We start from the raw sequence: 20,739 nt of genomic DNA, 5'->3' as shown, positions 1-20,739 counted from the left end.
TGTGCTGGAATATGCAAATAGCTACCTTGGAAAGCCTTGGGAGGAGCCCTGCAGGCAGCCTGTCCCCACATACCCTGCCTATCTGGGCCATAAACTTGTGACAACCTGCGAGAACAATTCAGAGGTCTGATACTGAAGCTCAAGGAGTCACGGGGTGGGTGCCAAAGGGACTGGGTGTGTGTGTTAGATGTGTTGAGATAGAACAGCTTGTCCTCCATCCTTAGGCACTTACAGACACACACCGGGGCCATCAGTAGCAGTAGCTCCCTGACCTCAGTGGCAGGGGGTCCTGGAGCGTGGCTGGGGGCACTGGGTGGGCTCATACTGTGGGAAGTGCAGCAAGTAGCACAGGGATGCCATGGGAAGGCATGGAAGCTGCTAGATTTATTGCATTGGAAATAATTACACAAACTCTTATTGTAGTCATAAATCATCTGATGATTTTGCCACCAGCTACGCCTCAGATAATTAATCTAAATTTACTTGTGTTAAGCGTAGAAAGCACACCTAGGTCCTTTAAGCTTATTGTACATAGTGAAGTATGACAGGAGCTCTATTCTATAAGTCTCCTTATAGAATTATAGGACATAAAACAGCTTTCTTATAACATTCTGAGTTCTTATTTGAGTGAGACGTTTTGAGAGGAAAGAATATTCTGAAAACCAGAGTTTTCTGGGAACTTATAAACCAATCCCTCTTATTGCTAGTGTTTGTTTAATAGCTGGCACTCGGGATCATTAAAAGAAGTCCAATGGTTCATCCCCACTGAGAACAGCAGAGTTCTACCTCTGCACATTCAGACCCAAAACTCTAATCTAAATGTATTCAAGTGTCTTCAAGCCAAAGATACCAAACTTAGAGGCAGCACACCAGTGTACTTTTGTTATCTATCTTATTATTATCACAGAATCATAGAATCACAGAATGGCTTGGGTTAGAAGGGACCTCAAAGATTGTCTGGTTCTAACCCTGCTGCCATGGATAGGGATGCCAACCACTAGATGAGGCTGCCCAGTATTATTATATTATATATTTGGACAATATGTTTCTGATTAATAATTGACGTTGTTTTCAACATTAAAATGAAAGGTGATTAAAAAGTTTATTAACAAGATCATAAATGGTTATCTTGTTTTACATTAAACTTATCTGTGTTCTAACCTCTTGCTCTGTGGCATCTGCAGGGTATTACAAACATGACTAATATCTCATGTTTAACACTGTGTTTTGGTTCAGAACTGCTGACTTCGACTGTATCATTTCAGCTGCAAAGATCAAATTGCAATAAAAACGTGGCAAACACCTCAGAATATCTTGGGAATCTGTTATGAGGAACCATTCAGTGAATCCTGTATCCTGGAGTCTTATAGCAGTGTGTGCCTGAGGTCAGAATTGGGTTGCAGAGCAGCAGCATCTGCATGCTGTGTTCAGTACCTTGGCAGCTGTCAAGCTTTTAAACAGCTTTACCTTTACATTTTGCTACCGCTCTGTAGCAGAGACTGAATCTGTGTGGAAATGCAGAGAAACACATTTCTCATTGTCATGCCCCCTGGATTGCAGTTGTCAGAGCGAGTGGGTGTTACCATCAGAAGGTAGAATAAATGCTGCCTCTTTGAAATGTTGCCTCTACAGCTCCCAGTGTTACCGCACTTGTCATCGTGAGCTTTCTAAATGCTCTTCTTTTCAGCTTCCAATAAATCTGTTCCAAGTACAGAAACACCCACATCTGTAGCAAGGCGTGTGTGCATTTATGCGCCTTTCCTTAGTACCCATATTGTGACAGACGTGTTTTCCCCACCCAGCTCTCCTTCCTTACACTGTTTTGCAGTGCCACAGAATCACAGAATTGTAGGGGTTGGAAGGGACCTCTAGAGATCATCGAGTCCAACCCCCCTGCCAAAGCAGGCTAGTAACACCGCTCCTCACTCACAGAGGAAGGGTTTCTGTGCACAGCGTGGGGATGTGTTTTTGACAAGCTCTTCCACTTGCTGCAGCCCAGAGCCATCCAATGTGGCTGGAACCACAAGCAACTGGGAACACGCTGTGACCGCAGTATCTGGCACAAACACGCCTTGGGAGGAACGCTCCCATCTGCTGCATTCAGCGACGAAATGCAAACAGAGTGACACCGGACTCTGGTCTCCTTGTTCCCTGTTTCAGGAGAGGCACAGAGGCTGTGTGTGTCCCAGCTGCATCTGTGCAACACGGTGTGACTGTGGCAACTGAGCATTCAGTGAGGAACCTTCTATTAGATTGTATGTGTCACGTGATTCCTAGATCTGCTCGTGTTAGTCATTGACAAATGCAAAAACACCTTGAGATTCTGCTTTGACTGCTCAACTTGGATAACCCTCATGAAACAGCCTACGTTTTGGAGGATGTAGCTGCCATCGGGATGAGTCTAACATCTCCATATTTCTCATTTATCGATGGAATTCCACTTCTTTCCTCTAATCTCCTTTTGGAGATTATGTTTATTGAGAAAACAGTAAACTGTTTTTACTGATAACAGGTCTGACCCATACCTCTGGTTCAGAGTAATACCAGATACTTACTGGGGATCATCATCTGCAGTTTTCCAGTGCTTCACCAGCCTTTCTGTAAAAATCTTCTTCCCTATTTCCAGTCTATCTATTCATGGGAAGGAATATTTTAGGTGTAGTTGTGCTGCCGTGATGCTCTGACTTTGAACTTTGATTTCTGCGGGTGCCTTGCCAGAGCATCCTCACAGCAAGTGAAAGGACAGAGAGTTATGACTGAACTGAGAAGCTGACTAATTACCCCAGAGGTAATGTGGGAAAGTCAGAGGGAACTGAATCATCTGCCATTAGCAATCAAAAACACAGCGTGCTGTTAAAAAAAAAAGGTTGATGTACATTGCTGCTCATAGGGCAATCAACAGATCTTGGTTAAAATTCTGCTGTTGCTAAGGAGGTTTCCTGGAGCACCATGACCACACCAGTATGTCACCAGATGACATTCAGTGTCACAGTGCTGATGGAACTGGGAGGGAAGGGACTGGTTGCTTTGCCAGGCCCAGGAGGGACAGAGAGGTCAGCAGCACAGAAGAAGCACACTGCTGTAATCCATAGCTGTGTGTAAATATGCTGTGTCCCCCCATCTGAACTTGTCTGCTTCTCTGCATGGTTTGTATAGAGGTTTCATTCAGTATTTTCACTTGCTCCAAGCTGCAGTCTGGTGCAGCTGGTGGTGGAAAGAAACGTGGCTAGGGCCACTAATTAAAAGTAATGGTCATCCTGGAAGGGGCAGTAGTAGAAGCTGAAGCTTTCCAGCTCTCTTCATTTGCTAATGCTGTAGGGTTGGCAGCTCCTTGTATTAATGGTGACCCACTAAATGCATCACACTTTTTATTTTAGACAAACAATCCATCAGAATGGCAAATTCCCCCTGAAGTCCCAGCATTGTGCTACTGAGTTCCTCTAGAAGCAATGGTGAAAAGCACAGCCTATCTGCTAATTGTTTTACTTCAATGCCTTTTGCTGATATGGTGAGCTTAGAAGAGCTCGGTAGTGATTTCAATTACTTGGGTATAAATCCAAGAAATGACAGTGGAGTTGGGCCAGATTTACATAGCTGTAAATGAGACTGTAAGAAATGTCTGCGTAGTTTCCTTTCAGGCTCTATATCTAAACGTCTAAATTAGCCTCTCAATTCAAGGGTCTAATTTCCACCACAGTTAATGAATTGCACTTATACGCGGTGGCTAAATTATCTTGCTGGTTTTTAGGGAATATTTTAAAGACTCCATGAGAAAAAAGAGCCACAGCATTCTCCAGCTTTGTTTTTCCAAGTCGAAGGACTAAATATAGTGTATGTTCCCCAGAAAATGTGAGTGATGGGGATTAGTAATTCATGAGTGATGTGGCCCATTTACAGCCTTAACAGCACAGAGCTCACTGTGGCATGGAGAGGATCAAACAAAACAACTCGATTGACTTTCATGCATTTAAAACAATGAGGAATAAAGGTTTAATCTGGGCTAAAACTGCAAGTGCTCCCTGCATTTAGTTAACACTGATGAAAATACTGAATAATGGCTAAGAATTAAGCCATAAAGTGATTTTTAAAAGGCAGAAGGGTAATGAATAAAAGCTCCAAGGTATTAAAAGTTGGAGTTGAAAATGCGTTTATATTATGCAATAAAGCTGTCATCTGCTGAAAGAAGAAAAGTCCTCCCCAGACCCTCGGTTGTTTCTGATTGCTGAGTTTTGAGTTCCTTTTTGAGAGGCAGTAGAGGTGGTAGGTGGTCACCACGAGCAAGTGCTTTGAGTGTGGGGTATTTATCGACAGCTGATTGTTTCCACACCCTTCTCTTCTATGTGAGTTAGACCTCAGTGCTTGGCACAGGGCTCCCTTTGGGAGGGATGCCCCCCTGCTATAAGCTGGGCCCCTGGAGGGGGTCTGAAGGGGGGCAGAGCAGTGCCCTGAGCAAGGGGACTGTGCTGCAGCCACCTCTGCACAGTGCTATGGGTGCAGCCCTCCTGCAGCACCAGCAAATGAATGGTGAGCTTCAAATGTCCCCACATTATTGAGTAACCTTCAGACTAAGGGCGTACTTCCAGCTCTTGAGATGCACACCACAAGCCTGGGTTTTGTTGTTGTGTTTTATTCTTTTTTGCTGTGTTTCTCTAAAGTGACTCGGTCCCTTGCCTAAGATTTGCTGTGCTTTCCAGCAGAGGTAATGAGTGGTCCCTGTGAATTATCCAACAAAAGGACTCCTACTCACGGTCTTAAAATATTGCCTGTTACATCTTCTGATTGGAAAGGAGAAAGTGGCCCTTCTGTTAATTGCAGCCTCTTTTTGTTCTCCCCATCCCCTAGAGCACAGCCTGATATGTAAGCCTGCCTCTGTGCGTTTGTTCACCTGGGCCTTTTTCTAATGCTCTGGGAAAAGCAAAGCTGCTCCGGCTGCACCCACTGTAGCTGTGTGTAGGAGGAGGCATTTGTTTGCTGCTTTCCGTTCACTCACAGAAGTAACCCCACTCATTACTGGTGCAGGTTTGCAACAGTGGCTGCAAGCCTTGCTGCGTGCCTCTGCTTTGCTTCAGGTATATATCAGCCACAGCAGCCATTTGCTGCCTGGTACACTCCCAGATCCCAGGTATGAGCTACAGGCACAAGATTTGGCAGCAGTTTGGCAAGCAGCTCTCACTGCTGTGATGCTCAGAGTGAGCTGGTACTGAGCAGCAAGGCATATATTGGGCTCTTCAGTTCGCTGAGTCACACACAGCCACTTCTGGCTGGAAGTATTTCTCTCTCTGGCATTTTCTTCACTACAAAAAGAGATACGTCCTTAATAGCTGTTAGCCATCCAAACCATGTATGCAGTCAAGTGTATTTGCCTTGTTGATTGTAGCATTTTAATCTGTTGGATCCTGTGATGATAATGCAAAGTGAAAAGGCAGCTCTTCTAGTGTGGTTTGTGTGCCAAGTGCAGAAGCACCAACTTTGGAAAAGCCAAAACCCATCCTTTCTTTTCAAGCTATTTGGGAAAAATACTTTTGTTCATAGAACCATAGAATCACAGAATCATAGATTCATTAAGGCCGGAAAAGACCCAATTATAAGCCACGTCCCTAAATACCACACCTACCCTTTCTGTAAACGCCTCTGGGGATGGTGACTCTTCCAGCTCCCTGGGCAGCCTGTTCCAGTGCATTACCTCTCTTTCTGAGGAGAAATTATTCTTAGTATCTCAACCTGAACCTCCCCTGGTGCAACTTTCCATTCCCTCTCATCCTATCATTGTTACCTGGGAGAAGAGGCCAAGCTCCACCTCACCACAACCTCATTTCAAGCAACGAGGTCTGTCCTGAGTAGTAGTGGCTCCTATAGAGCCACTTCCTCACCAGGTCTGAAGAAGGGTTTATCTTTCATTAATTATTTAATCACTATCACTGGCTTTTTCCTGGCCTTATCCTGGTTCAGTCCATCCATGTGGTTTCTGAACCATCTTCCTTCTGCACCTCCACAGCCCCCTGAAGTAACAAGTTCATCAGCTGAGTGAAGGCCCATCTTCTCTGCACTTCCAGGCCCCTCAGTGTACCCCTGTCCTTCAGGGATTTTGTGGACCTCATACCTCTGAATTCTTATTCCCTGGCAGGAGATCGTAGTCTTTCTCATACAAAACCCTTTTCTCCTTGTCCCTAACTCTGGTTTCCTCCTGACTGTCACCCACTCTTAGTCTGGCTCATTTGCTTTGCTGCAGTAAGGAAGCCTCATAAAACCCTGATGTAAAAGCATGGTGTCCCAGGCCTGCCCCTTTGCCATGATGCACTTGATTTCACCCCGCAGGAATCAGCCTCTGGTCATCAGCAAGGAGGCTTGTCCCTTTGGAGTGGGGCCAGTCAGTGGCTTCTTCCTGGGGAAGATAAATCTTTGAGGCTAATTAATAGCTCCCTTACGCAGGCGTAAATCTGCTGCAGCCATTAAAGCAGAGCAGCAATCTGAGTGGACAGGCAGGTGTCTTGCTCTGAGGGAGGGGAAAGTCTCTGGAGATGTTCTTCTTTGTTTTCAGTCATTCCCATTTGGTTTTAAATTAATTATTTTTGTGGCAAATTAACGGAGACTTCCGGGTTAAATTGGCTCTGTGTGAATGAATCGCTGTCATGATTTTATCCCCCTCATCTTTAAGAAATGTTTTGGGATGAGCAACATTTGGCCCTATTGAATAAAAAGAAAATGAGGAAGAAAATAAAGTGAGGTGTGTAGATCTTACCACCCATTTCTGGCTGAAGCAACTGTTAGAGCTATCTATCTCAGATGCCTGTAAAGCAGGCATTCCCCTCATACAGGCTGGGGAAGAGGAGCCACATTGGCTTCATCATCGTTTTGAGTTCTGTGCTTTTTTCCCTCTTTTATTTTCTGTCTTGTGTACGCATGGCTCTCCTGTTCTCTCTTCTCCTTATCTCTCTTGGCATGGATGGTGAGCAGATGTTATGCTCTGGGAACTCATCCACAGTAATAATTTTTTCATCTTATGAAAGTGAATTTGGAATAATGCTGTAGGAGAGCAGAGCCAGCTGGAGCACCTGCTCTGAAACCCCCCCAAGAATGGCCTCACAGCAGCCAGTGTTCTTACTGGTACAACAGCAGTGGCACAAGGGCATGGTGTGCAAGCACACCTACCTGTGTGTGACAGCTGATGGGCTCCTGCACTCCATGTCCTCGGTCATGATGAGCAGCCACAGGGGCAGGGGCTGGGAGAAGTCTGGTCCCTGGTGGCACAGTGGAGATGGAAACGTGGAAGATCACTAGGGGAAGGTGTTCTTCATGAGGCACACAAGCTGTGTGAGATCTGTGCTAACACAATGGCTTGTTTCAGGCAGGAAGCAAAGCTCAGGTACTAAGCACTGGGGGGAGGGCTGCACGGCCACAGGGAGACTGTCAGTCTTGTGGCTCTAGTACAGAGCAGGTGGGTGCTGCAGACTGGCAGGGCAGGTGCTCTGTGTGGGGAGCTGCCATCCTGCATCCTTTTTGGGTGATGAAGACAAAGGTAGGCAAGGAGAGTGGCCTCAGGGAAACAGGCAGGCAAGTTCCAGGACGCCAAAGCTTTTCCATTCTTTCCAAGTGCATCATTTGGTCTAATAAAGGAGATGAGCTCTCATGTAGATCACGTATCCACATCCCTAGACTGGCAGCAGCAAAGCTGTACTTGGCATTGCATGGCAGAAATTGTAGTGGGAAGCAAAAATGTGGGCAAACACCCTCTGGAGAGGACTGGCTGGGACGGAGGGGAACGCCACTGTGTGAAATTAAGGAATAAAACCCAAATATGCCTCTGCCTTTCTCCTGCTTCCTGGGGGAGATGGCTGTCAAAAGAGAAGGGCACCCACTGTGCTCTGCTCCTGCTCTTGTTTTGAAGGCTTTGAACAACAACTGGTGTTTATTTTTGTCCCTGATAGTGGCTCTGTTCCTGCTCTGAAGTGAGCAGTGTTAAGCCTGAACAACTGGAGCATCCCCATCCAAGCCTGTTTTGTTCTCTTGGACCAGCACAGACCCGCAGTCACCCCATGCCCGGCAGACACTGTTGTTGCTTGGAGATGCAGTGTTGTGTTTGCGAGCTGCCATGAGGCAGTAAGATGCATGTTTCTGTAGGAAAACACCGCTAATATCAAATCCTAGGCCAGGTTGGGGCATGGTGATGTAAAATCCACAAGCCCAGAGCTAAAATGCTGCATATCCGCTCACAGGGATTATTTTACAACTGCTGGCTGACCACAGCCCGTGCAGATCTCACGGTGTGTCTGAGCACATCCATCAGGGTTTCCGATGAGGATCTGTATGCAAATATTAAAACAACAATCAAGGTTTCTGCCGCACTCCCGTACGCTGGCAGGGAAGCAGGTTGGATGCTGGAATGGTTCCAGCAGCACTCTCAGCATTTTGCTGACATGAAAGCGATGCAAAAAGAATGTGTTTTCAAGGACACTTGAACAAAGTGCATTGGGCTGTGTCATCCTGCCAGTGAAATTCCCCAAGTGGAATACATTAAGATTTCTTGCACGGAGCTTGATGGCTGCCACAAGTGTCTCCACATCAGCTTTGCACAATGTTGGAGCTGTTTGCTTAAAATACTTGTACAAGGTGGGTTTGGTCATGTTCAGATCGCATTAACATCCAACAGAAGTGCTTGGTTTGCAGCGTTTTGTCCTGACACAACAAGCGAGCTCTAAGCAGGAGCGTTATACAGAGGATCAATGACCTGACAAACCAGCAGGAACAACACTGATGTGACACTGACAGCATCTCTCTGCTTCCTCACTGTTTTCTATTAGCCACCACCAACCTATTTTATCTCTCATATAAAAACAAAGTTTCACTAGTAGTATCTCCTGCCCTGCATGCCAGAAGTGCTCTGTGTGGGTGCTTTAGTAGAAACGCCCCAGAAAGGGTGTGATGTTACTGCAAGGTTTGCACTGCATGGTTCTCCTGCTGCATCCTGATAGCAGCCTGCAGCGATGAGGCCCGAGAAACACCTCTCAGTATGCATCTTGGAAATGAGCTGCTTACAGCAGACAATATTGAGCACGGTGCTAGAGCAGCCTGCAGCCAAGTGATGCCTCTCTCCTGCCATGGTTGTGGAGGGCCACAAAGAAGTCTCCCCAGAGCCCTGCAGGCTGAACAAGCCCAGCTCCCTCAGCCTGTCTCCATAGGAGAGGTACCCCAGCCCTCTGACTGTGGCTGTGCCCCTCCTCTGGATCCTTCCTTGCAGGGGGCCCCAGGTCTGGACGCAGTACTACAGATGGGGCCTCAGAGGGCAGAGCAGATGGGGACAATTCCCTCCACCTCCCTGCTGGCCTCCCCTATTTTGATGCAGCTCAGGACCCAGTTGGCTGTCTGGGCTGCAAGAGAACACTGTGGGCTTGTGTCGAGCTTTCAGTCCTTGTTAAATTTCATGTGCTGTTTTTTTTGCTCTTGACTCCTCCATGGCTGTAATCCACAGGAAACTGAATCCTGGGATTTTGCGGATTTGCCCTTTTGATCCCGCGCTCTCATGGAAGCTGATGGAAGAGACAAAAGTACTGACCTGACCTCCCATCGGCATCGATGCTGCCGCAGCAGGGGGTTGGGTGAGGACTTCCCCCGGCTCTCCTTTCAAGCACTGGGGACTTGAAATGCACCCTCCTCCCATCATGCATTCTGCACTTCTGTACATGACAGCTGCATTCGGTGTAGCCTGAAATGTCTCTTGAAAGGTGTGGGATCCATCAGCGGGGTGTCAGTTTATTCTGGATAAAAATAAAAGGACTAAAAGTGGGATTTCTTGAGCAGCTGTACAACACAGACCCAGCCCCTCACCGGTGCTGCCTGTGCTGGCATCACTCTTCCATCGGCAGTGCCTGCGGCGAGCAACGTGCCCACGTGGGCTGCTGTCTGGGACTCCAAGGCAATGCATCATCAGGGGCATCAGAGACTCTTCTAAAATTGGTTCAGACTATTAAAGGAAGGGCAAAGACAGGGAGAGAAATAGGAAAGTGGCAAGTTGGTGACACATTCATTCAGCTCTTCTTTCTCTACAGATTGTCTCAAAAAAAAACAACAACAACAACAAAAAAAAAACCCACAACCAAATATATATATATATATATATATATTATATATATATATTATATATATATATATATATATATATATATATATATATATATAAAACTGAACTTAAGAAGGAATTCTGTAAAAAAAAGCCATGCTGAGACCATGTGCAATGATTCACCCAGAGGGTGAGCATCCAGCAACAAGCTACAAGGACAGCGAAGATCTCCAGTTGGTACTGGGCTGTCTCCAGGCCTATAACAGAGCTGTGTCCAGGCAATGACCCCAAGCAGTCTGTGAGCTGAGCAGGAAAATCAGATGGGGACACTGATGTCCACATGGCTGTTTTCCCGAAGTGTGCACACTGACACTGATAAAGGCTGAATTCTCCACTCCCCCTATGCTCTTCCCCAGCAGTTATTTCTCAGCAGGCAAGCTCAGCTGCCAAATGAGAATGAATGAACGTTACCCTGAGTGGAATACTTTCTAGCCCTTAAAAGCCTGCTCCTGCCGCTTTCACTTACACAAAGGCAGCGGGATTAGTTGTGTGTCTGAGGGCTGTCAGAGCAGTGCTGGGCCCCTCCTGTTGTGGCAGCGGTGGAAAAGCAGGCACCGAGTAATTAGTGCTGGGACCAGAACTCAAAGAAAGAGCGCAAATGAATTGCCTGGAAGATGGGTCAGCCTGCACAACGTGTTTTGGTAAAGGGCTGTAGGAGAACCAAGGGGGGCTGCATGAGTGTAAAGTAGAATGGGTAAAGAAGAACAAGGCCGTGAAGAGCTGGCATGGAAAAGCTGTGCTGTGCAAGCAAGCGTGCTGTGTGTGAGAGATGGGGACGCACTCTGTTCCTTTTTGTCACATCATTTATTCATCAGTGAGTGCTGTTCAGCATCTGCCTCCCAGCTTTGTGGGAATTACCTTATAGCACCTCCGGACTGCTTAAGTAACACTCGTTTCTACTGGAAGGGTGGCAAAGAACCGGGCTGTGGGGAAGGGAAAAGGAAGAAAGGCCAATGGGGAAACTGACTTGTTTGGTCTGGAGAAGAGAAGCCTCTGAGGAGACCTCACTGTGGTCCTCCAGTGCTTGGAGGAAGCTAATAGAGAGGAGGGAGTCTGACTTTTTACACATTCAGATGAGGATAGGACAAGGAACTAAAAGCGGGCGGATTTAGGAAATACATTCCTTGGTTGAAATGCTCATGAATAAAGCTTATAGTGTGGTATTAATCACAGGAAATTGTCTAATATCCGTGCTACCTTCATTTAATTACCAACCATGACGTTTCAAAATCTACATTCTTGTGTGGTTTTTCCGACCTCAGTTGATCTGTATCACCGTCAGCAGCAGGGAAAGGAAACAGTAAAATGGAGGAGCATCTGTGGTGGAGCTCTCCTGATTCAAAAAATGCAAAAAGGAATAAAACACTGGAACATTTGCAAAGCAACTTTCATAGAGTGAGCTGGTCTCCACCAGGAAAGAGCTTCCAGCTTAGGAAGGGCTCAGGATCCACAAGCTAATGGGGACGTATGGACCAGACTGTGATCAAAAACCTTCTAGTTCTGTGAAGTAACTCCCCCAGCAGAGAAAGGCTTTGTGTTCAACCTCACGTTCTATCAGTGTAGCTGCAGTCTGAACACTCAGGTCCTCTGGGCTCCTGGCAAAATGGGGTGGAGCTGACAGGAGTGGGTAAATCCCTGCCCTCTCCTGTGAGTCCCTGGGCTTTTTGGAGCTGGCTGTGTGACCTGGCCATCCCAGAGGCCTGCCTCAGTGGCCAGCTGCCCCTCCTGGAGATCACACCTGTCAACTCTGCCCTTGGAGTCAGAAAATAAGCTGGAAATGCAGTGGCAGCAGATAACTTCTGCAAACTACAGAGCTGGCAAATATGCCAAAAGCATTTTGTTATTGAATTTTCACTTGAAATCAATGATCCAAATGGGACTTAACTCGCTCCTTATTAAGGGCTAAGGGCAAATTTAATATTTAGGTCTTCATTTGCCCATGAGTTGGACAGAGTTTATGAGTAATAACTGTAGCACTTTCCTGCATCATGCATTATTAAAACCCCAAATCTGAAGGAACAAAAACGGATGGGAATTGTTCACATCTCCTCTTCCAGCTCCCAGGCAGGACCTCTGCATCTTCATATCCCTGCATCACTGCATATTAACATCACCACACTTGGCATCTCCATATTTTTACATCTCAGCAACTCTACCCCAGCCTATGTTCCTAACACCCTGCCCTGGTCCCTGCCACCCACCTGGCTCCAGAGGTGCCAGCTGAGCCTAAACCTGCACCCCTGGGGGCACAAACCCATGCTGCCTGTCCTGCCTATGCCTACACAGAGAGGACTCGCATAGCTACATGACAAAACATGTGCTGAGAAGGGCACACTGCACATGATCTAACCCTGGGCAAAGCCCAGGCAGGTCCTTTGCTGTGGATGAAACCAGTCCCTGCAAGGCTGGGTTCATTCTCCTATCACAGATCACAGAACAGCTGAGGTTGGAAGGGCCCTCTGCAGATCCAGTTCTTCCTGGGCTCCATCCTCTGCCTCCTGATCCTCTCTCTCCTTCACTACTGACACCTATCAAAAAGGGGAGGCAGCCATCGCCTTCTCTGCCTTTGATGTTTGAAGGGAGACTGAGGGAACCTAACAGGGAGCCAGCATTACTGCAGCCACAGGTGGTGTTTTTCCTTGTCAGAGTCCTTCACAACAGAAGATAAGGCTGTGGAGCAGCTGAGCAAAGTGGCAGCTCACCAGAAAGCTCTTTTCCTTGTGGCCATTCCTCAGGCCCACAGAGCACAGGTTGAGCCCTGCTGCCTGAACAACCTGAAGCATCCATCTCTGCACTGTGTCCATGAAGCAGGTGGCCAGGAGCTCTCCCCAGCAGAAGGGGCAGGTGTAGGACATGGCTGCGACACCCCCACTGTAGCCCCAGCCAAAACACCTTGCCTTTATCAGCTGGGGGAAAACAAGCAGCTGGTGCAGCCTTTCCCACAGCATGGATTCAATCTCTGTAACATATTTTCTTGTAGCTCCTTTGAACAACGAAATACCTCCAAAAAACCTCCCTTTTAGGACTGACAGCTTTCCATGCACATAGCAGGAAAAGGAATGTGCCATCTCAGCCACTCACTGGTAACCGCTGCAACAATGTTTTGCAGACCCGTGTCTCATCATACAACATTGCATTCCTGGCATTACTGCAGCCCACCACATCTCTCTCTATCAGCAGGGAGCCCCTAATTGTGCTCCCCTTTTCAAAATGTTACCAACGCTACCATAACTGCCCTCAAAAGTATCACGGATCACAGAAAAACTAAAGCATAAGAACAGTTCATTGGGTGAGGCCTGGGCTGCTGAAAACAACATAAAAGTTATATTGGAGAGATGTTGTCTCCCGTGGCAAAGCTGTCCGTGCACAGAGATGTGCAGTGATGTCTGATGTTCTTCTGGAACGGAAAAGACACCATTCAGCAGCACACAGGTGGGATTTGATCTCCTTTTCCTACCACCCCCTATGACACCAAAGCACGTACCCTCACAGCCTGTGCCTCTGGAGGAGGGAGTGCTGGGGGCTGCTTTTTCTCCTGATATCACAGTGCATTTAAAAGCCACTCAAAGAATTTGCAAAAGGTGTGTTTTGATCAGTGGTTGAAGTTCAGCTGTACAGCATGTCAGGGTCTCTGCCTGCACCGGCCAAGGCACAGCTCCCCACGTGAGGCATCTCTGCCATCCTTGCTCTCCCAGCCTTCTCTCTCTACTCCATGTATTTTCCTTGATAGCTTAACTAGAGCTGCTATATGGAAGAGCCTGCTGTGGGCAGAAGAGCAATAGATTACATATGAATTGGTTTCTATAGCAAAATGGTTTCTTTTTAGGAATATTTTCCCCTCAAGAAGCCCCAGTTTCTGCTGTTTCTGCATACCTGCAGCAGGGGCTCCTCACAGCTCCTCACAGGCTGCCTGTACCTCGAAGTTCCTGCCAGAGACATATGAGAGCCAATGTGTTTTGCCTCACACAGCAGGTCACTGGGTATTTGCCATCACTTCAATGAAAAAAAACAACATGAAATAATATCTGGAAGGGCACTGGGGGCAGAAATGGCTCTTGCTGGCTGGAGAAACTTATTTTGCCAACAGCCAGGTTCTCCCGTGTTAAAGAGATGCGGAGCTAAAAATAAGCACGCCAGCCCATTAACCTTCAAGTACCTTGCAGCAATTGCCTGGGGAAAAAGACAGGAGAGCTGGGTAGAGCCTGAAACAATAATTAACTGTGAATAGAGGCTGGAAGAAAAACAAGGATGATGTGGGAATTACAGAAAATGTCTTTTCCCAGAGGGGCTCTGCTCATCACCATCGGGAGCTCAGGTGTATCTCCCCAACAGAAACTTGCAGCAGGAATGGTTTCTTCAGAGCAAAACATTTTTAGGAGGGAAGAGTCCTCCTTTACCCTTCTGATCTGTGTGGGTAATGTCCTGTGCTTTGGTTGGCAGCTGGGTTTCTGTGAGCCCTATGCACAGCATAGAGGGGGTGTGGGACTCAACCCTGAACCCTTTTGTCCTCTGTGCTACTTGCAAGCCAGCAGCACTAATAGTACCCGAGGATCATGCTCCCAGATAACAAGTTGCATCTGCAAAGGGCTTGCAAGCTCCCAGCAGGAAGGTGCATGGAGGTGTGGCATTGCCTTCTGCATCCAGAGCCCACACAGCCCAGAAACACCGGAGGGAGAGATTTCATGTTTGGAATCTGTCACACTTCATTCTACTCAGCCCAGTTCTTAAATGCGTTAAGCAGAAACTGGATTTTTCTAATTAAAAAATAGCAAAATAGCTCTTTGGAAATGAAGAATGATTTTTTTTTTTTAACTGAAATGAAATTCTAATTGCATCTGTGTAACTCAAAGCGATTTTCAAGTAATCAGGGAGTTTTTGTTCACCGTTCTGTGGAGCCCTCGCGATTCAGCATCTCTCCTTTAAATGCATCTGGCATCCAGTGCAAAATAATTCCTGGCTATGATCATTTCATTAAAGGTGCTCAGGAGGATTTACCGTCAGCATTACTGAAAGGAGTCTCTTGTAAGATCAAATTTCCTACAAGTCCCACAGCTACTTCCACATTCTTCTGACAACTGGAGTGCCCCGTGCTTCAATAAAGCAAATAGAAAAGCCCGGTCTCCTCAGCACTTAAGTGTAACCGATGTTTCTAATGTCTCTCTTGGAAGAGAGAATCAGCCCAGGACGGCTGCACCTCTCTAAGAGTACAACAGCTCTGTTCTTTCACCTCCTGTGTCACCAGAGGGACGTTGTTCAGTCCTGTCAGCACAACAACAACCTTCTATTTGCTGTGGATCGATGACTCTTTCCAGCAAAACAAGCTCGTCTCCATCTTTTGACACTTCCCCACTATGCTCAGGTATCTCAGTGCTGCAGGAGGGGAGCAGGCCCCAGGTCTGCCCAGTGCCCCCAGCCTTGCCATGGCTGCTCAGCACAGCTTTCCCTTGCAGCGTGGAGTGGTGCTCCCACTGCTAGATCCTGGTTTTCTTGCTTTTATTTGCCTTCATTTCACAACAAGCACGTGTTTTCACCACCCTGAAAGCCTAGGAGCATCCAACAAGTGACATACCAGACTGAAATGCCGGCATCCTGGTGTCTGTGATACTGCTGAAGGCCAGCTAGTGAGCCTGGTCACCACAATCACACTGAGATCACCACTGCAGCAGTGTCCACTGTAGTGACATGAGAGCAGTTCTGTTGGGCAGGCAGCACAGGAATGCTGTGAGGGGCTCCGTTGGTTTCCACACTTCATGACATCCATTATTTATGCTTTTCTGGGACTACTTCAGGTAATCTTTGAAATATTTCTGCAGTGAATATTTGTTAAATTATGCATGGTGTTTACTTCCATTCTTCTGCAGCTCCACTGTCTTTCATGAATATGGAAAATAGGGATCCGGAGAGCTGCCTTTCTTTTGATAACAAAATTTTCCAGAGCAATCTGCCCAATTGCACAAACAGTCCATGCATGTCAGCAGGACTTCTCCAGCACCTGGGGATTACCTATGCCAAAAGGGGACTACCTGCTCTGATTGGGGGGGGGAAGGAGGACACTGCCATCAGTGCATAAGATTTGCTTACTATGGGGAATTTACCTGTAGGTGAGAACCTGACTTCCAGTTCACTGAGGGGCAACATCACTTCAGCACTGCACATGGGTACTGAACCTTCTGTCAGAATCAGGATTTTCATCCCTTATAAGAGACAGATGAAACAGCAACCAGATTTCCTGTAGCTCGTGTGGATCCAAGACTGATGGAAATCCAATCCTGATGTAAAAATCTGGCTTTTCCCCAGTCATACCTATACTGACAAGGAAGATGTCAGGCAAGAAAGATGCAGAGCTCTTGGAACAGGTCCAGAGGAGAACCACTAAGATGATCAGAGGGCTGGAGCACCTCTCCTGTGAAGAAAGGTTGAGGAAGTTGGGCTTGTTTAGCTTGGAGAAGAGAAGGCTCCAGGGAGAACTCATTGTGGTCTTCCAATACTTGAAGGGAGTGTATAAACAGTGAGGGTGGACAGTGATAGGGCAAGGGGGAATGGTTTTAAACTGAGACAGGGGAGGTTTAGGTTAGATATTAGGAGGAAGTTTTTCACACAGAGGGCGGTGATGCACTGGAACAGGTTGCTCAAGGAGGCTGTGGATGCCCCATCCCTGTAGACATTCAAGGCCAGGCTGGATGTGGCTCTGGGCAGCCTGGTCTGGTGGCTGGCGGCCCTGCACATGGCAGGGGGGTTGAAACCCCATGATCATTGTGGTCCTTTTCAACACAGGCCATTTGATGATAAAGTGAGATCCAAGATCTGAGTCTGAGATTCTCAGAAACTTCAATCCAGCTTGCTAATTTGGGTCAGAGCTACAAATCTCTTCATTATTATTATTATTATTATTATTATTATTATTATTATTATTATTATTATTATTATTATTATTACTACTACTACTTTTATTAACTCTCAGTTTTCTACAAGTAAGTGTAAAAACCAACCAAACAATGAAAACCTTCACTATAGTTTTGTTTGTTTTGAAAGAAATGCAGTTCCCCACGAGCTTCCTGCAACAATATTTAAATGAACCAGCATTTCAGCTGATATTTGCAGTTTGAAGATCCAAACACGGTAAATTCACCCTTCAAACCTACCAAGTAACACCGAACAAAAATATAACTAAGTAAATAATTCCTCCCCCAAAAAAGTAAATAGAATTTTTGAAATACTTCTTTATATTGAATCCCAGCCATTATCCATGCAGGGGAATGTGCCTGTGGAGCAAAATCTTCCTGCAGTCAGCGGAGCGACGTGTGCATGGCTGAGCTGCAGGCTGGGAGCCACCCGAGCAGATGTGGCTGCCTGGTGCTGGTGTGAAGTTCCAGGTCATGCTGTGTCTCCTCCCAGAGCAGCTGGCTGACATGGATCAGCTGGACTGCAGCTCCCCGAACACCTGCTCCTTTCAGCTGGTGGGGTCAGGCCGTGATGGTGCAGGGTTGTCCCTGAAGGCATGTGAGGAAAAGCCCATATGGGAAGAGGAGGCCCTTTGACCTCAGTGCTCTGCTGCGGTGATGGCCATGCCAGGAGCAACTCTCTAGAGGCAACATTCAACCTCAGTGCATTGATAATCTGCAATATTTATTGTATTCATAATCCCTTGTATTGAGCAATTATGGCACCTGCAGATAGCCACTGCCTCACATTTCCCTGCTCCCTCCTGAAATATCTTCCTGGGAACAGTGACGCTGAAAGGATCGTATCATGAACTGTTCTTGTTTAAAAGAACTCAGGATTATATAGCAGGACGATGCTGGTGAAATGCTATATTTTGTCATAGATATTGATGCACCAAATGGGTTTTTTCCTAAAGAAATCTCCCTCTATTACAGCATTACAGAAAGATATTGGAACCCAGATTACTCACACTGTGTCGTCAACCTTAATATATCGAGATCATCATTGTTTACCATTCAGACTCCATGTCATCACAGAATGCAAATATATTTACTAATATTCCTATAAATAGAGATGAAGGATTTGCACATTCCAGCTGTGAACACACTGGGAGAAGAAACAAGGACTCCATCTGCTATCATGTTTGGCTGGCTGAATAAACCGAGCGACAATTTAAAGGAATATTGCATTAAAGAAAGGAGCCTTTGCCTTTTGGGAAAAGTCCATGCTATTGGTCAGCTTTTTGTGCTCCTCTCACCCTTGTTTTTTGGTCCAAGAGCATTATTGATAACCCCAGCAACACGTTGCAAGATGCTTGTCCAGAAACACCTGCATGGCTGACCCCTGCTCACCTCAGTGGAGGCGGTGCTGCACAGGAGCTAGCATCATGAGATGGGACACTTAAAGATCATGTAGTCCAACTCCCCTGCAATGAACAGGGACACCTACAGCTAGATCAAACTGTTCGGAGATTGGTCAAGCCTGACCTTGAGTATCTCCAGGGATGGGGCACCCAGCACCTCTCTGTGTGACCTGTTCGCAGGTCTCAGCAACCTTACCATAAAAAACTTTTTCCTTATATCCAGTCTACATCTCCCCTCCTTTTGTTTGAAACCATTTCCCCTTGTCCAGTCACAACAGTCCCTGCTAAAGGGTTTGTCCCCATCTCTCTGACAGCCCCTCTTTAGATATTGAAAGGACGTTCTCAGGTCTCCCAGAGCCTTTTCTTCTCCAAGTTGAACATTTCCAGCTCTCTCAGCCTGTCCTTGTAGGGAGGTCTTCCAACCCCTGCATCATTTTTGTGGCCCTCCTCTGGATGCACTCCAACAGCTTCATGTCTCTCATTTACTGAGGACTCCACATCTGGATGCAACACTCCAGGTGAGGTCTAACCAGAGCAGAGCAGAGGGGCAGGATCACCTCCCTCAACCCGCTTTTGATGCAGCCCAGCATACATTTGGCTTTCTGGCCTGTGAAGGCACATTGCAGGCTCATGTTCAGCTTCCCGTCCACCGGTACCCCCAGGTCCCTTTCAGCATGGCTGCGCTCTATCCTTACATCCCCCAGCTTATACTAATAGTGGGAATTGTCATATCACAGGTGAAATACCTTGCACTTGGATTTGTTGAACCTCATGAGATTCTTGCAGTCCCAGTGCTCAAGCCTTTCCAGGTCTCTCTGGATGTCCTCCTGTCCCTCGCACTGGGATATTTTATGCAGCTTTACAACCCACCACTGTTAGCTGAAGGGAGTAGATCCACACCCAGTTTAGCTCCTCAATGGGAAGGAAGGATGCCGCACTTGCAATAAGCTTTCTAGTGACCTCTGTCAGGAGCCAGTGGTTCTCTTGCTAGAGAAACATTAGAAGTATCTGGAAGAGAAGTTAGCTACCAGCAAGGAGAAAATGGCACAAGGAAATGAGACTCAGCAGTGAAAGAGAAGAACAGTGTGCTGCTGGGGCCTGTTTGTCTTCTGCCCAGCAGCCTTGCATCAGGTTAACCCTCACAGTCTCCAATGAAGCATGTACAGGGGTGTAAAGAAGCTTCCAAGTATCTTCTTGCTTCTGTCTGTTCTAATCTGAGTATTTGCATTACAAAGCAAACACTTCGTTCTGCAATTTGAGCTCTACCTGTGTACTTCCTGAAAGCAATTTCAGAACTGAATTTAAGAATCATCCAACAGGCACTGCCAGTACCCAGGAGGCAATGATATTTAAGCGTGTGAAGGCAAGATAGCTGCTCCCCTGTCAAATTGCAGGGATGGAATTAAAAGTTCAGGAAATCAGTCTTGGATAAGAAAATCAAGAACTGAGTCCAACACATCCCCTCCCAACATCAGGAAAAACCTGATTTGCCTTGCAGGCACCAGGAAGATAATGAAGCACAAAGCTGTCACCCCTTAGGCCATTCTCATTTCTCATTGTCTTCCAGGAATATAAAAGTCCCATTAGGAGGAATGAAAATTATTGCCCACAGATTTGCCCTGATCCTTGGAAATCTGCATCCCTGCTTCCATGGGCATCCTAAGCACTGCTAACAGGATTGTGCTTCAGAAGCTGACAGGCAGGAACGACCTGCAGCCAACATTCGTGCTTCTGCATAGAGGGAACCTGGAAAGACTGAGAAAAATTCAGCTATCAATGGCTGCCATAATCCTTCCTTGGCAGGAATGACAGACAAATGACCTAATAGGTCTTTTTCATCTGGAATATCTATGAACCTGAACATGGCGCAGAATTGATTTCCTAAAATAACGTCTTCATCATCGGGCTGCATTTCTTAAACCGGTCCCTCAGAAGCAGAGCATTTCCACACTAACTCAGCTTCTTTATTTGTGCCCTGAGCTCCTCTGAAATTGCCAGCATCTGAAAACAAAAAGACCCTCAGGGTGAATGGCGACAGAGCTGAAGGTGCAGGGACCACTGACGGATTTCTGTCTAGTGCCATTAAAACATTAGATAACATGCTGTGTATCGCTGTCCTCTATTCATGTTTCTATTATGAATAGAATAACTGATGGATGATGAAGCAAAATGCTGCAGGCTTTTGATAAACACGAAGCAGGTCCTTGTTTACCCAAATGTAACCGGGGCCTGTGATCTCACCTCACACTGAGGAACAGCCTCTGGCAGCCCTGCAGCTCTCTGTGCTGGGGCACTGAGGATGCCTTGCTATACAAAAGCA

The sequence above is a fragment of the Coturnix japonica genome, chromosome 1 (assembly GCF_001577835.2).
Source record: "Coturnix japonica isolate 7356 chromosome 1, Coturnix japonica 2.1, whole genome shotgun sequence".
Lineage (NCBI taxonomy): Eukaryota > Metazoa > Chordata > Aves > Galliformes > Phasianidae > Coturnix > Coturnix japonica.
The sequence above is the reverse complement of the archived record's forward strand: the minus strand, read 5'-3'. Positions refer to the sequence as shown.